The sequence below is a fragment of the Neofelis nebulosa genome, chromosome 12 (assembly GCF_028018385.1).
Source record: "Neofelis nebulosa isolate mNeoNeb1 chromosome 12, mNeoNeb1.pri, whole genome shotgun sequence".
Classification (NCBI taxonomy): Eukaryota; Metazoa; Chordata; class Mammalia; order Carnivora; family Felidae; genus Neofelis; species Neofelis nebulosa.
Genome location: NC_080793.1, coordinates 68,347,015 through 68,363,764, shown reverse-complemented (window position 1 = coordinate 68,363,764; position 16,750 = coordinate 68,347,015). Strand labels below are relative to the sequence as shown.

Below are 16,750 nucleotides of genomic sequence, written 5' to 3'. Positions count from 1 at the left end.
AGCTGTTCTTAGTTCTACAATCAGGCTAAGGGAGATTGTTTTTTAAAATTAAAAAAAATGTAAAAATTGTGGTAAAATACACATAACACAATATTGGCAATCTTAACCATTAAAAAATTTTTAAATGTTTATTATTTTTATTATTATTTTTTTGAGAGAGAGACAGAATCTGAATTAGGCTCCAGGCTCTGAAATATAAGTACAGAGCTCAATGCATGGCTCAAACCCACAAACTGTGAGATCATGACCTGAGCTGAAGTCGGATCCTCAACCGACTGAGCTGCCCAGGCGTCCCTTGGATAAATTCTTTACCTCATCTGAGAAACCTCTTCTGCTATAACTCATCTGAGAGTTACAACAATCAAGAGCGAGATGCAGGAGTGCCCCTCAATCACTAGAACCATCTCAATCGCTCCTTTCTCAGGATCCATCCCATTGGAAGCTGCATGTGGATGGTTAGATGTACTTCTGGTTTGCTCCTGAAAGGACCTTTTGTGCCACTGAGATCCAAGATCTTCTGTCTATAATACTTATGAAGGACACAGTTTTGATCTCAGGATCATGTACCTGGGAAGAAAATTCTTACTTTCCAGTAAATCTGAGAGACAGAAATATTGAAACGTAATGTCTTCAGACTTTAATTGACCAAAGTTAAAGGATTTCATCTTTGGAATTCAGCCTCTCTCTGGAATTGTAACCATGGATGGGCTTTTTAAAAAGGTGAAAATTTGGGCTTTTTAAAAAAGTTTATTTATTTATTTTGAGAGAGAGAGAGAGAGAGGGAGGGAGGGAGAGAAAATGAGCTGGGGAGGGGCAGAGAGAGAAAGAGAGAGAGAGAAAGAATACCAAGCAGGCTTCTCACTGTCAATGCAAGCCTGACATGGGGCTTGAACTCACAAACTGTGAGATCATGACCTGAGCTGAAATCAAGAGTCAGATGCCCAACGAACTGAGCCACCCAGGCACCCCATCCAGCTTTGTATCATTTGGAGTTTTTAGACTTTTGGCTGGTATTCGTTGTAAGATCTCCAAGAGTGATATTGATCATTGAATGGAACATCATTTGAGATGGAAAACAGAAAAAGGCAATGAATTTTGGTTTATGGTGCGTATGGCCTTGAAGGTACCTCAATATTCTGTTTTGACCTGTTTCAGAGCCTTCTGGGGTACTAGCTCAGCTGCCCATCTCACAGCCTCTAGAAGCAACCACCAGGGGTGGGGGCAGGGAACAGAAGCCCAGACTAATCTAGGTAGAAGAAGCATTCCCCTGATAGGCTGCTCTGCATGTGACTGTCATCAGGCGTGGTTGTTAAATCCAACTCATCGTCGGGGCGCCTGGGTGGCTCAGTCAGTTAAGCGGCCGACTTCCGCTCAGGTCATGATCTCGCGGTCCGTGAGTTCAAGCCCTGCGTCGGGCTCTGTGCTGACAGCTCAGAGCCTGGAGCCTGTTTCCGATTCTGTGTCTCCCTCTCTCTGACCCTCCCCCGTTCATGCTCTGTCTCTCTCTGTCTCAAAAATAAATAAATGTAAAAAAAAAAAAAATTATAAATCCAACTCATCGAGAGAGGCCAGCAGGTGTTCCCTTATTCAGCTTTATGAGTTTTCCTATTACTCTGTGGGACTTTTGGCACTTGACCAACCCCCTAATAAAGCTGTTTTTCGGGTCCTCATGTGAATCTCTGTGTCAATTCTCCTCTGGTTAGAGCCAGGGTGAGAGGAGGGATGAGTAGATGGTTGCAGTTGTCGATATCTTGAATTTATTTCAAAAACAAAGAGTTAATCCTTAATCCTTGTTAATCTTGAAAATTAACCCCCATGTTAATCCTCAAAATTAAAAAAGTTTGTTTTGTTTTCAAACTGACCCATGGACTCATCGTCTAGAATCGACTACCTTAAAGACCACACAGATCTGCATGATCACTTTACAAATGAGGAATCTAAAGCCCAGAGAGTTTACTTAATTTACCCATGGTCACACAGATGATGACCAAGCTGTCCTCGTTGTCACAAGCTGTTTTCAGCAAACCATTCAGAAGTCCCCAGTTGAGATCTAAGGTTTCTGCTGCATTCGCCCACTATAACTCACAGAGGAATGAAATTCACTCCAGGACCGAGAATGATCTGGTGGAAGGTGGGAGAGCCCCCTGGTCCTGTGCTGGCATGACAGTCATGTCCATGACCTTGGGAGGCTGCGGAGGAGACGGGAAAATAAGATGAGTTCAGCTTCCCTACTTAAAAGCCACAAAACAAGTGCAGTCAAAGATAACACCTGGTCCCATCTACACCACTGACATAACAGGAGGACAAATTCGATAACGAAGGTGTGAACACTTGGAAAATTAGGATGTGTGATCTGAAAGCAAAACTAGCAGCCAAGACAGATTTGCGTGAGCACATGGAAAACCAGCTACATTTTACAAGCATGTCTAAGAACCCGATTTCCAAATCAGCCTTTGTATCTCCATCCAGTGCAAATTGACCCATTCATGAGATACTTGAAAAAATTCTTTCCTGGTGATTTTTGAATAGTGAATTGAGCTTTCTCTAATGCTTCCAATTAGCGCAACAAAGTGCCAGAATCACAGACATTTTCCAAATTTCAGACGGAAAACCACCTTCCTTAAGCATTTCCTTTCTGCATTCCTTTCTTAAAGACTTCAATATCTTTTCATGCCATCTTCTAACTCCCAAATAAGTTAAAAAAAAATTTTTTTTAACATTTATTTATTTTTGAGACAGAGAGAGACAGAGCATGAACGGGGGAGGGTCAGAGAGAGGGAGACACAGAATCTGAACAGGCTCCAGGCTCTGAGCTGTCAGCACAGAGCCCGACGCGGGGCTCGAAATCACGGACCGTGAGATCATGACCTGAGCCGCAGTCAGACGCTTAACCGACTGAGCCACCTAGGTGCCCCCCAAATAAGTTTTAAAACAAGCTCTTTAGAGTTCTGATGGTCAAGGTTCAGAAATTCAGGTATCACAAGGGGCACCTGGGCGGCTCAGTCAGTTGGGTGTCTGACTTCAGCTCAGGTCATGATCTCACGGCTCATGGGTTCGAGCCCTGCGTGGGGCTCTGTGCTGACAGCTCGGAGCCTGGATCCTGCTTCAGATTCTGTGTCTCCTCCTCTCTCTGCCCCTCCCCCACTCATGCTGTCTCAAAAATGAACATTAAACAAAAATATTTTTTTTAATTAAAAAAAGAAATTCAGTTATTGCTTTAACTGAGCTAGGGATTGGAAAGATATGAAGACATACAGTATAACTTACAAGGATGAAAACATCAGGAAAGGAGAGATTTTAAATGGAGATTATTAAATAGAAAGAAAGCGAGACAACCTTATATAACTTGCTTTACTTCCTCCAGAACATTCTTTCTAAGATTCAGCCTGAGATGAGAATCTCTATCTTCTCTAGTTTGCTTTGTGGTTTTTTCCCCCCTTTCTTTTCTTTTTAAATTATCTATCTATCATCTATTGTAAGCAATAAGTAGATTTCTTTTTTTTTAATGTTTGTTTATTTTTGAGAGAGAGAGAGCAAGCGAGTGAGCACAAGTGGGGCAGGGGCAGAGAGAAGGGGAGACAGAGAATCCAAAGTAGGCTCCTCACTGTCAGCGTGAAACCCAAGGCAGGGCTCAAACCCATGAGCCATGAGATCATGACCTGAGATGATACCAAGAGTTGGACACTCAACCCACTGAGCTACCCAGGCACCCCTGTTCTTTTTTTTTTTTTTTTTTTTTAGTAAGCTTAATAGGGGCGCCTGGTGGCTCAGTCATTTAAGTGTCCGACCTCTGCTCAGGTCATGATCTCACGGTTCATGGGTTCGAGCCCCACATCGGCTCTGTGCTGACAGCTCAGAGCCTGGAGCCTGCTTCAGATTCTGTGTCTCCCTCTCTCTGCACCTCCCTGCTTGCACTCTGTCTCTCTCTCTCTCTCTCTCAAAAAATAAACTTTAAAAAATTAAAAAAAATAAAGTTAGCTTTATGCCTAATGTGGGGCTCAAACTCACGACCCTGAGATCAAGAGTCCCACGCTCTACCGATGGAGCCAGCCAGGTGCCCTGATAACTGTTTTGATGTCAGAATTTACCTCTCAGAGGAATGTTGACGTGAGTGGAAATATAGTCAGTGACTTCTAAGAAGTGCTTATCTCCTCAGAAGGGTAGCGTTTAGGTCTATTTGGGCCACTGTAACAGCATATCACAGACTGGGTGGTTTCCAACAACAGACATTTATTTCTCATGGTCCTTAAGGTGAAAGCCTGAGATCAGGGAGCCAGCATGGTTGGGTGAGGGCCCTGTTCCAGGTCACAGACTTCTAACTGTGTCCTCACATGGAGGAAGGGGCGAGGCAGTTCTGTCAGGCCTCTCTTCTGAGGACACCAATCCCTTTCCATGAGGGCTCCACTCTCATGACCAGAGCACCTCCCCAAGGCCCCACCTTCCAAATACCGTGCATCAGATTGGGCATTAGGTTTCAATCTATGAATTTTGTGGGGACATAAACACTTGGCCTAGAGCAAGAAGGGTGTGTGAAAAACCAGGCGGTGGCCTGCAAATGAGAATGTGGTCTTGCCAGGAAAGAAGGTGTCACAGTCACCAAGCAAAGCCAACGTTGCAAATACATCTTCACGTCCATGTCTAGAGCGGCCCCACATTCCTTCATTTGTTCGATGAACATTTATCGCACATGGTTCATGTGTGTGCCAGGTGTTGTTCCAGACACTGGGGATACATCAATGAACAAAAAGGGGCTGGGGGGGGGGCAGTAAAAACCTCTGCTCTATGGAAGCTTCCATCCCAGTGGGGTGGACACCAATGGTCCTGTATGGAAGGAGGCGGCGAGTCTGAGGAAAGAGTGGGGAGCGGGTGTGTGTCCTCCTGTGGTCCCTTGTGGGGCAAAGCAGGGCCAACCAACTGTGGGCACAACCCTTTGCCTTTTCCATCTCTTTCTTTGCCTCTTTTTACCTTGGATCCTTGACATTTTCCCTCGTACTTCTGCTTTTCTTGGCTCCTGGGTGTCTCATTTTAACGTTGCATGCTTTTCCTTCTGCACTTTCTTGTATTTGTGTCCCACTCCTTGGTCTCTTTTAGTCTTTATTATTATTTTTCCCATCATTCCCTTCCTTTTGCCTTTGACTTTCTTCTTGGTTTCCCTCTTTTCTCTTCCCTCTTTCTAGCCTGTCCCACTGGAAAGAAGGACAATGCCCTGCTGAAGACCTGAGTATGCCCTTGGAGTGAGAAGGGATGATGTAGGAATCATTTGTGAGGCCAAATGGGCCAGAGGGTTTCACTGGGAAAAGCAAGCCATGGGGCGCCTGGGTGGCTCAGTCAGTAGGCCATATGACTTTGGATCTCAGTGTTGTGAGTTTGAGCGCCCCCCCCCCCCCCCGCATGTTGCATGTAGAGATTACTCAGAATAAAATTACTGAAAAATAAAATCTTTAAAAAAAAATTAGAAAAGCAAGCCTTCTTGTCTAGCCTGTTTTCAAAATAGTGTGAAATACAGTCTAATTTTTAAAGTATATATTTTTTTCTTAGAAACTTTCCTTCATCCAAATTCAAGGGAAAAGGCCATGGTAGTTTATTCGGCAGTCGGACAGGCTTTGAATCCAGATACGGAAACAAAGAGTACACATTCACCTTCTCTTTTTCGCGGAGCCCCAAATTCTGTTCTCTCCACACTAGATGGCAGTAGAGTTAAAGAAGACACAGTCCAAAGTCGCTTTGGTTGAATTTCCCCACTAAGCTGGGATGAGACTAGAGCCAGAGCCCCACCTGCATAAAGAGAAAGTTAAATTACAACCCAGGTGCGATGCGACACTCGGGCGTGTCACATGCCCCTTTTGGTAAAATGGATTTGGGGCAGAACCTCTCTTTCTCTCTCCATGCTGTGTCTTCACAGGGTAAGTAAAGCGTTAGAGATCTATTAAATCTAGCTCCCAAAACACGATATAACTTTTGGATGGCAAGGGGAAGCTTTTGACTTGAACGTGTCTTTAAAAATAGCTCCTGGGTTTGTAAATATGTACTTCTTTCATCTTTTTCCTGCCACCCAAGATCAGTTAGGTCTCAGAGGACGTTTAAAGTGAAAATTGGAAACCCTCAGGAAGTCAGCTCTGTTGTGGTTCTCAGATGGTTTCGTAAGAAATTTAAGAGTCATGTGGTCAAGAGTCTCAACATAACAATAAAAATAATAAATATATGGGGGGCGATAAAGAAAATGTGTTAAACTGTTGGCAATTGGTGAAGCTCGGTGGAAGGAATATAGTGGTCATTATACTACTCTTGTAATTGTCCACAGCTTTACGATTTTTCAAAATAAAAAACAGAAAGAAACAACATCTATTAACTCACACACATAATAGATGGGCAAGAGGAATTACAGTGTGGCATAATCAAAACTATAGCAAATATACCAAATATGAGAACCTGAGAAGCCTGAGAGAAGATCTATATCTTAATGGCAAATGAAGACCAAGTCTTGAGTATTCATTCATGGGCCCCAGACTGGTATTCACTCATCCCGTTATTCAACACATATTTATTGAACAGCTACTAAGTGTATAACACAGGGGTAAGAGCAGTGACCATTGCCAGGCAAATCCCCTGCCCTCCTGAAATTTACATCCAACTGGAGGCACCAACAAAGGCAAATAAACACACTCAAGGCTGAGTGATGATGAGCAGTAGGAAGTTAGGGTAGAGAGTGACAGGGCATAGTTACTTTGTTTTTTCATGTTTATTTATTTATTTTGAGAGACAGAGAGGGTTGTGTGGGATCGAACCCCTCATCGGGCTCCATACTGGGTGTGGAGCCTGCTTGAGATTCTCTCTCTCTCTTCCTCTGCCCCTCTCCCCCATTTGCTCTCTCTCTCTCAAATAAAAATCACATTAAGAAATTCTTACGTGAGTGAAGAATAGAAAATGAATTAAATGTTCAATAATTGAGAAATAATTAAGACGCTCAAAAAACTTTTTCAGTAGGATATTATGAGTCCATTAATATGATTACCACATGTGAAAATGCTTATGAAAAACTGTGAAATGAAAAAAAAAAGGAAAAATTGTGAAACGAAATGGCAAGCTGTAAAACTTTATATGGGGTAGGATCTCATTATCATTGGAAAAAATACAGACTCTGCACACTCCAGGAATTAAAAATAAAAGCAACTTGGGGCACCTGGATGGCTCAGTCGGTTAAGTGTCGGGCTCCTGATCTCAGCTCAGGTCGTGATCTCGAGGTTCATGGGTACAAACCCCACATTGGGTTCTGTGCTGACAGCACGGAGCCTGCTTGGGATTCTGTCTTTCCTTCTCTCTGCCCCTCCGCTCCGGTGCTCTTTCCCTCTCTTGAATAAATAAACCAAAAAAAAAAAAAAGAAAAGAAAAGAAAAGAAAAGAAAAGCAACTTGACCAAGATGTTGATGGTGTCAATAATCTTGAGGTGCTTGTATTATGGGTGATATTTATTTTCATTGTATTTTTATGTATTTGCTTTTCCCCCAACTTTTTATTATGAAAATCTTCAAACAAAAAAAACATTTTAAAAACTAGTACAACAAACATCCATATTCTCTCTACTAAGATTCAATAACTGTTAATCTTTCCCTATATTTGCCTATCTATCTATTATCTATATATCTACCAACATACCTACCCACTATCTTCTATCATCGATGTATCTATGTGTTACATCAAAAGTTCCCAAACTATGGTCATCTGACTCAAACTATGGTCACCAAATTTGACTCATCACCTGTTTTTGTACAGCCCTGAGTTAAGGGTTTTTATGCTTTCAGGTTTAGCTGGTTATATTGTTATCTATAAAATATCCTTGATTTTGTATCTTGGTCTGCAAAGCCTAAAACATTTACTATCTCTATCTGACTCTTTACAGAAAAAGTTGGTCAACTCTGGATCTACACACACACACACACACACACACACACAGATACCATTGCTGAACCAAGTTACAGACATAACATTTCTCCCTCGAATACTTTATTATAACTCTCCTAAAAATAACTATTCCTACTTAACTGTAATACTATTATCACACCAAAGAAAATGAACATTTATTTCATTATACCATAAAATACCCATCCACATGCTAATTTATGTGATTGCATTTGCCAATTTTACAAAATGAAAATGCATAACTTTATAACAATAAAATATGTTTGAAATCAGATTTTCATAGTCATCAATTTTTATTATGCAAGGGACTTAGGAAAACTACTCTATGCAGCCACCCCGCTGGGCATTTCAGGTTGAAATTCAAAGTGTTTACAAGTCCAACCGCTCATATTCTGCAAAGCATTCAGTGTTGTTGGTGTTGTCATTGTTTGCTCTAGGTGTAGATGGGACAAGGTAGGAAGCTCTAGGATCTTTTCCTTGTATTTGAAAATATAGTTGTGTGGTTGGTAAATGGGAGTTTGTTGTATTCTTTCTCCTACCATTTTTGAGTGTGGTTGAAGATTTTCATAATAAAAGATATATGTGTGTATCGATCACTATACCAATAGACTTGATTCCTGACCTGCATGCACTAAAGGCAAAGTTGCATTTAAACTGTGTCAGACCCCTGTGTGTGTATGAACCTCGTATTTTAGCATAGGAAATATGGTAGTTATGTCAAACAAAACATAGGAAGATTGGCTTAAAAATTTGAATGGATTTGAGAAAAGGCTACTTTGTCCTTTGGGAGACTTATTTTTGTAAACAGTTCATTTTTTGTGGGATGTGAATCATGTGTTGGAATCACCTGATTTAGCTGTGGTATAACTAAGTCTGGAGGGCTTAGAGAAGACTCTGTTTTTAAAATTCCCCACCACCAATCATGATTATGGTTACATGAGATTCGTGTCTTGAAAAAAAGAGATCTGTGTCCCAAAGCTCTGGAATTATTTATACCATGTACTTTGTAAGCTCATCTTTGTTCTGTTTGAGCCATAATGTTATGTCTGCTTTTACCACAATCATATGGATAAGGAACTGGCAGGTCAGGCCCTTTCCCATCATGCCACAGTGTAGGATCTGCTCTATAAAGTCAGTAGAAAGAGCAAACAAATTCCTCCTCCTTGCTTTACGAAGAGCTCAGAGATATTCCAGTGCATTTTTCTCTAAAAATGGATCGAATCATTCTGTCAGTCAGTAAAAAAACATTTAATAATAAAAAATTTGGAAGAGTTATACAGTGAGTTCTTGAAAACTTTTGTGGTTAAAAAATGTGGTACCGGGCGCCTGGGTGGCTAAGTCCGTTGAACATCCAACTCTTGATTTCAGCTCAGGTCGTGATCTCAGGGTCATGAAATCTAGCCCCATGCGGGCTCCACACCCAGCTTAAGAGTCTCTCTTTATCCTTCTTCCTCTGCTCCTCCCTTGCTCGTTCTCTTCACCCCCTCAAAAAAAAGTTGTACTATTATATTTTTCCAGACATAAAATATATAGCTTTTTTAATGTGCTCAGTGAGATGCAAGGGGAAAATGCTAAAAACTATGGAGTGTTAAATTCAGGGCAGTCGGAAATGCTTGAATTTGTATAATAAATATTCATTCTTTTGGAAACAAATTGTCACAGAACATTTTCTTCCCATTGAGAAATGTACATTTATTACCCCTTCCTTCTGTGTGTTATTATTATATAATAATTGATTTTCTGCCTATACTACATAATCTGACACTTCTTTACTATATCTATATAAAATTTTCTCAATCATTTTGTTTTTCACGTGGGTTCCTGGAGAAGCTTTTCATCAGTTAATGTCATTTCTCCAACAGATGTCTTCTTTCCTTCATTTACCCCCATGCATTTATTTACCACCTACTATAGTCAATTCTTACTAGTCACAGTAATTATGTTCTACAAAGTCCCCACAAACACTGAATTAGCAGTAACAAACCATTGCTCCTAGGGGAAAATACAGGGTTAGGTTCCTACCAGTCTCTGGTCACAATGTTTTTGTAAACCAATCAATACATAACTTGTTTATATATGCTTTTATTTAAGGACACCTTATTTAATATATATTATTGACTTATTAACATTGAAATCACAGCCAACAGCACTAATAACTCATGCCTGAAGGAAGCGTATCTAACACACGTATTTTCTCTGGAAGGCACATCCCAGCCTTCTTGTGCCTGGGAATACTGGTCAGCACCTCAGCACAATGCTTGCGGGCCATTTTGAACAGTGAAAACACCAGCAAAAAGTACAAAATTATAAAAGAAAAAAAAGTGGCAAAAAGGTGGCCACGAGGACACGTGTTTGCAGTCTGAGAGCTGAAACAGGAAGGCAGAGAAATACCTCATTGGCTGTCGACTTGGAGTGTATGAGTGGGGCCGTTCCAAGTTTTCATCCTGTGACCACGGGCATGTTCACAAAAGTGCCCCTGATGTTGATTGTTGGATGACAAATAAACTTTAACAAATTCTCAGATATGGAATCCATGAATAATGAAGATTGAATGTCCTTTGTAGTTACTCTGCCAAATTCTGGGGACTCAAAATTGAGCATGGACTTTATTCTTATGCTTAAGTAACTCAAAATCCATCACATGGGAGGGATGTGAAGAGAACTGTGATATGGGGTAATAACCATGGTGTTTGAACTATAAGCAAGATGTTACCAGTTTTAAGGACAAAGCACTGACTCTGTTAGGACTCACTGTGGAATAGTGAGAAGATATGGATCAACCCTGAAGTCAGGCTTGAGCACCGGTTCTGGCCTGGTCCGGAAACAGCTGTGTGACTGCTTATAAGGCCTTGAAAACTTTGAGTCTCAGTCTACTCATTGGACAAATAAAAATTGTAGCACCTACCTTCCATAACTACTATGAGGAAAGTATATAACACTGTACTTGAAAAAGTAGTAGGTACTCCATTAAGGTACTTAAGGTAGGTGCCAGAAGTGTTAGCTTAAGGAGGTGACATTTGAGCTGTGCCTTGAAGCACGAGAGAGGGGTCGACAGGTGCACTGCTGGGAGAGGGGAGTGTCGGGCTTCTAAGCCCTTGGTGGTTTTGCACTTTATATGTCCCCATCTAGTCAAGTATGGTACTGGGGACATAATAGTCACTCAGTTAATAAATGTCAGGTTGGTTCTTTGGTTGAGTGAGTGAAGGGCGAGGCATTCCCTTTTGATCTCTTTGATGTCTGCTTCTTTGCTAAGCCATCTGTTTTCATCACAACACATAATTTTGGCAACTTTATGCCAATCTCTGGAGGTTTAGTCTACAGTAACTGAAGAAAAGAAGGTACGTCCTTCAGCTGGGAGTTGAATACTTCCAAATTGATTGAGTAAGAATGTGTCCAGAAAATGAGAGACAGGAAGGAAAAAAGAAGAAAACGCATGCGTGTGCGTGTGAGTGTAGGTGGGTGTGTATGTGTCTGTGGGTGGGTGTGAGAAGAAGAGAGAGAAGAGCGTGACACAAAACAATATGGATATGTCTTAACAATGTAACGTTAGGTGAAATAATAATTCTCCCAAAACGTATGTAAACATACAGTCTGGAGACACCAGGCAGCAATATAAACGAGGGATCAAAGCAAATATTGCCGACAAGGGTCCTCTGGCTGAGGTTCATAGAGAAAGGGCACGAAACACAGCATCACTTCTGTGGTGTCACTGGCAGAAATGAATAACCTGAATGCAGTCGAAGAGAAACATTAGGAAAACCCAAATTGAAGGATCTTAATAAAACCCCAGATGAACGGTAATGTCATGAAGAGCAAAGAAAAGCAGAAGAAAATTTCAGACTCAGGAGGACGGAAGAGACACAATAACTGAGCACACGATGCAATTCTGGACCAGATTCCGTACTTGGAAAAAAATTGCTGTAAGTGCTATTATTGGGGCAATGGACAGAACTTCAAAATGGACTCTTCATTCAAAAAATGGACTATGGATAAGACGTAAGTGTATAAGTATGATATTAATGTTTACTTTCCTCATTTGTGGTTATATGAGAGAATTTCCTTGTTCTTAGGAAATACACACTGATGTATTAATGGTATAAAGAGGCAAGACATATGAAACTGCCTTTCAAATGATTTTTCTTTATATATATATATATATTTTTTTTTTTTGAGAGAGAGAAGGCACAAATGAGCAAGGGGCAGAAAGAGAGAGAGAGAGAGAAAGAGAGAGAGGGAGAGAGAAAGAGAGAGAAGTAGGGCTCACTGAAGGGGTGCTCATGTTTTACTCAAAGTGGGGCTCGTGTTCACCCAAAGTGGGGCACAAGCTCACCTGATGTGGAGCTCAAACTCACAAACTGGGAGATCATGATCTGAGCCAAAGTCTGATGCTTAAGGGCTGAGCCATCCAGGAGTCCCAACTCTCTGTCTCTGTCTCTCTGTCTCTGTCTCTGTGTGTGTGTGTGTGTGTGTGTGTGTGTGTGTATGTATGTATATATAAACTATATGAAAGTTCTGTGTACTATCCTTGACATTTCTCTAAGTTTGAACTTATTTCAAGATTAAAAAGTTTATAAAATAAAGCTAAAACAAAGAAAAAGCATGAATCTTTTCATAAAGCAAAAAAAACTAGAATAATAAAAAATTTTTTTTTTTTTTTAAAAATTTTTTTTTAACGTTTATTTTATTTTTGAGACAGAGAGAGACAAAGCATGAACAGGGGAGGGTCAGAGAGAGGGAGATACAGAATCCGAAACAGGCTCCAGGCTCTGAGCTGTCAGCACAGAGCCCGACGCGGGGCTTGAACTCACGGACCGCGAGATCATGACCTGAGCCGAAGTCGGCTGCCCAACCGACTGAGCCACCCAGGCGCCCTAAAAAATTTTTTTTTTTATTTGAGAGAGAGCGAGCACATGTGGGAGAGAGGGACAGAGGCACCAAGAGAGAATCTTAAGCAGGCTCCATGCTAAGCATGGAGCCAGACTCGGGGCTTGATCCTATGACCCTAGGATCATGACCTGAGGCAAAATTAAGAGTTGGACACTCAACCGACTGAGCCACCCAGGCTCCTCTAGAGTAAAAAGAATTGAACACTACACATTGATACAATTCATCCATATTAAAAGAAAAGGAGGGATGATGCCCAAGATTCGGCATGGTAGCTACCCTGGTGAGGGGCCGGGGGGATGGGATAGTGGGCTACAAAATGGTTTGCTGTAGGATTATTGTTGTGATCCCTTTTTTTTTTTTTGTTTCAATGATTAGTAGATTCATTGGTGCTTATGACATAAAAACAAGTAATTAGAAAAAACATGAACCAAACAAAAGAACCTGCTGAGCGTGTCATGAAACAGTGATTTTTTTTTGCTTTCATTTGAGGCCAATTAAAAAGTAAAAGACAGGAAATGGGAGAAGAGGGAGGAGGGCACAGGGGAAGAGAGAGAAATTGAAAAATCAAGGAGCAGGGAAAGAAACAGACGTCAGGTCTTTTGAAGGAAAAGAAAAAAACAAAACAACTCAAGGGAAAATAATCTGAAGAAATGAGTGTGGAAAGACCAAGCATATGCCCAAGAGAAGAGAAGAATGGATTGGAAGAAGCTGAAAGAATGAGAAATGGGAATGCTGAGGCAGAAGAAAAGCCTAAATGGTATTTCTGAGCCGCAAGAGGGACACTGTGTCTCCACAGAAGAGTGTCAGCCAAAGGGCTGGATTCCAGGAAAGGGTGATGTGGTTAAACAACACACCAAGGTTTGGTCTAACGGAAGACTGACACTCAGCCAGCTGGGCTTTTCCAAAAACTCAGAGTGTTGTGGTCACTTCTGGCTTCTTCAATACTCCAGGCTATTAATTTGGAGGAACCACTAGATTAACCCGTGGCCATAATCACCTATGATGAGAACTTATGCCCAGATGCTTGTGGGTAATTGAGGGCACTCCTCTGGGAGCTGCCATCTTGTTTTAGCCCTTCTGGTGCCCAGTGCAGGAATAGTGCATGCTGGGAGCATGCCAGGGAAACTGGGCTCATGCAAAGTGCAATTGCATTTATTAAGGACACTGGTCACTCCTAATAGCTGTCCTGAAGCCTCTGGGTGTTCGGTGGTGGCTGATCAATAAATGATTAGCCTTGTCAGCATTAAAATTACTAGAATACTTTGGAAATATTCAAGCGGTCTCAAAGTTTCAGTCCTTCCTCTATTTTGTTCTAAGGCCTTTAGAAGCAAAACCACCCAAAGAAAATGCCTTTTCTGGAGTGGGGAGGAGGATTCCCAGGTGCCAGGTGATTCAGTCTGCCCTGATGAAGGAGGAAAAACAAGGCTTCCTGTGATCTGGCTCCTGCTTCTCTGGACTTTTCTGTACCTCCCCTTGGGTCCCATTGTGCTGAGCTCATCACAGCTCCCTGAACAAATAATGCTTTCCCCTTATCATTCTCTCCTTAGACTGTCCTATTTCCCTATTTTCCTCAATCCAGGGAATAACTCTTAAAAAAAAAAAAAAGTTAAATACACACTCTATTCTGGTGGTACTTCTCCCATAAAACTTTTCCTGATATCCTGTATTCCTGCCCCATCTCACATATACACCGTGTCCCTTGGGATTCCCTCTTGTGCCTTTCAGAGCCCCAGAGCACTTTATGGTATTGATTTGTTTACACAGTTTTCTTCTACTTCTGTCCTTGGTGGGCAGAGAATTAAAACCAGTGTTCGATGAATGCTGAGCAGCTCAATGAATGAATGATAAGCGCTTTTTACAGGGCATGTAGGTGCTCTACACGTTTTACGTCATCTAAGCCTCACGCAGCCCTCAAAGGTGGTTACTATTATCAATCCTGTCCTAACAGATGAGGAAACCAAGGCTCACAGAGGTTAAGTCGTTCACTCAAGATCATATTAAGTCATAGACGTTGGATTTATTTTTTTTTTTTTTTAATTTTTTTTTCAACGTTTTTTATTTATTTTTGGGACAGAGAGAGACAGAGCATGAACGGGGGAGGGGCAGAGAGAGAGGGAGACACAGAATCGGAAACAGGCTCCAGGCTCCGAGCCGTCAGCCCAGAGCCTGACGCGGGGCTCGAACTCACGGACCGCGAGATCGTGACCTGGCTGAAGTCGGACGCTTAACCGACTGCGCCACCCAGGCGCCCCTAGACGTTGGATTTAAAACAATTTTTTTTTAATGTTTATTCATTTTTTTGAGAGAGACAGAGCATGAGCGGGGGAGGGGCAGAGAGAGAGGAAGACACAGAATCTGAAGCAGGCTCCAGGCTCTGAGCTGTCAGAACAGAGCCTGACAGGGGGCTCCAACTCAGGAACCATAAGTTCATGACCTGGCTGAAGTCAGACACCTAACCAACTGAGCCACCCGGGCGCCCCACAGAGGTTGGATTTAAACCTAGCTAGTCTGATTCCAGAGTCCACTGCACAGCGCTGCCTCCTGAATAATCAGGAGTCGTAGGTCATACAAGGTACTAAGCATTACTACCCACCATGGATGTGATTATCTCCAAGCTCAATGAAATCACAATGCAACGTCTAACCGTCATGAGTATTCACGATGTGTAAGGCACGGGCTATGCCTCAAGGAGTTTGACCCATTTGAAAAACTTCAACTAATATTTGGAGCAATTTGTGAACAGGCAGTGTCATGTGCGCTCATCTACATACATATTTTTGGCGCCTCTATGTACAAGGCATATTACTGTAGATTGTGTGGGAATACAACTATGTCATCCTCATTTCCCAGGATGGGATGCTAAAAATGACAACTTTATTGAAATATAGTTCATATACTATAAAATTCACCCTTTTAAAGTCTACAATTTAGTGGTTTTTAAGCACATTCATGGAGTTGTGCACCATTACCATTATATAATTTTAGAACATTTTCATTATCCCAACAGGAAACCCTGTACCCATTAGCAGCCATTTTCTATTCCACCCTGAGAAGTCTCTGAGCCCCTGATAACGACTAATCTACTTTCTGGCTCTATAGATTTACCTGTTAGCAAAATTGATTTTATTTATTTATTTTTAACGTTTTTATTTATGTATTTATTTTGAGAGAGAGACAGAGAGTGAGCATTAGCAGGAGAGGGGCTGAGAAGGAGAATCCCAAGCAGGCTCAGCTGTCAGCACAGAGCCCGAAGTGGGGCTTGAACTCATGAATTGCAAGATCATGACCTGAGCTGAAGTCAAGAATCAGAAGTTTAACTGGCTGAACCACCCAGGCAACCTATGGATTTCATTTCTGTGCAATCTTATTCCATTTGCAGAATGGACAAGCCGATGATCCTAAAGCTCAGATGGAAATGCAAAGGACTCCAAACAGCCAAAATAATCTTGAAAAAGGACAAAGTTGGAACTTTGTCAGTTCCTGCAAATAGAAAAGATTTCATGGAAATGTCATCATACAATATGTGACCTATCATGTCTGGCTTCTTTCACTTAGCATAGTGTTTTCAGGGTTCATCCATGTTGTAGCATACAGCATTATTTCGTTCCTTTTTATGGCCCCAAACATTCCATTGTATTGGTATACCAACCACATGTTGTTGATCCGTTTGTCTGTTGATGGACTTTTGTATCGTTTCTATTCTTTGGCTATTACAAATAATGCTGCCATAAAACATTCATGTGCAAGTTTTTGTGCAGACAATTGTTTTGATTTCCCTTAAGTACATCCCTACGAGTAGAATTGCCGGGTCACATGGCAACACCATGTTTAACTTTTAAAGAACTGCTTTGGCAAACTAAATCACACCATGTTACTTACTCACCAACAATGCGTGAATGTCCCAATTTCTCCACATCCTTGCCAACACTTGTTATCTATCTTTCTG

General features: G+C 41.5%; 1 long non-coding RNA gene across 1 annotated transcript; it reads left to right on the top strand.

Annotated features, from left to right (window-relative positions):
* The first annotated feature begins 5,558 nt into the window (after window positions 1–5,558).
* On the top strand, window positions 5,559–16,550 carry LOC131491979 (uncharacterized). The gene is made up of 2 exons (XR_009251758.1): window positions 5,559–5,903; window positions 16,184–16,550. It is a non-coding gene; the product is annotated as an uncharacterized LOC131491979 (long non-coding RNA).
* The last annotated feature ends 200 nt before the right edge of the window (window positions 16,551–16,750 follow it).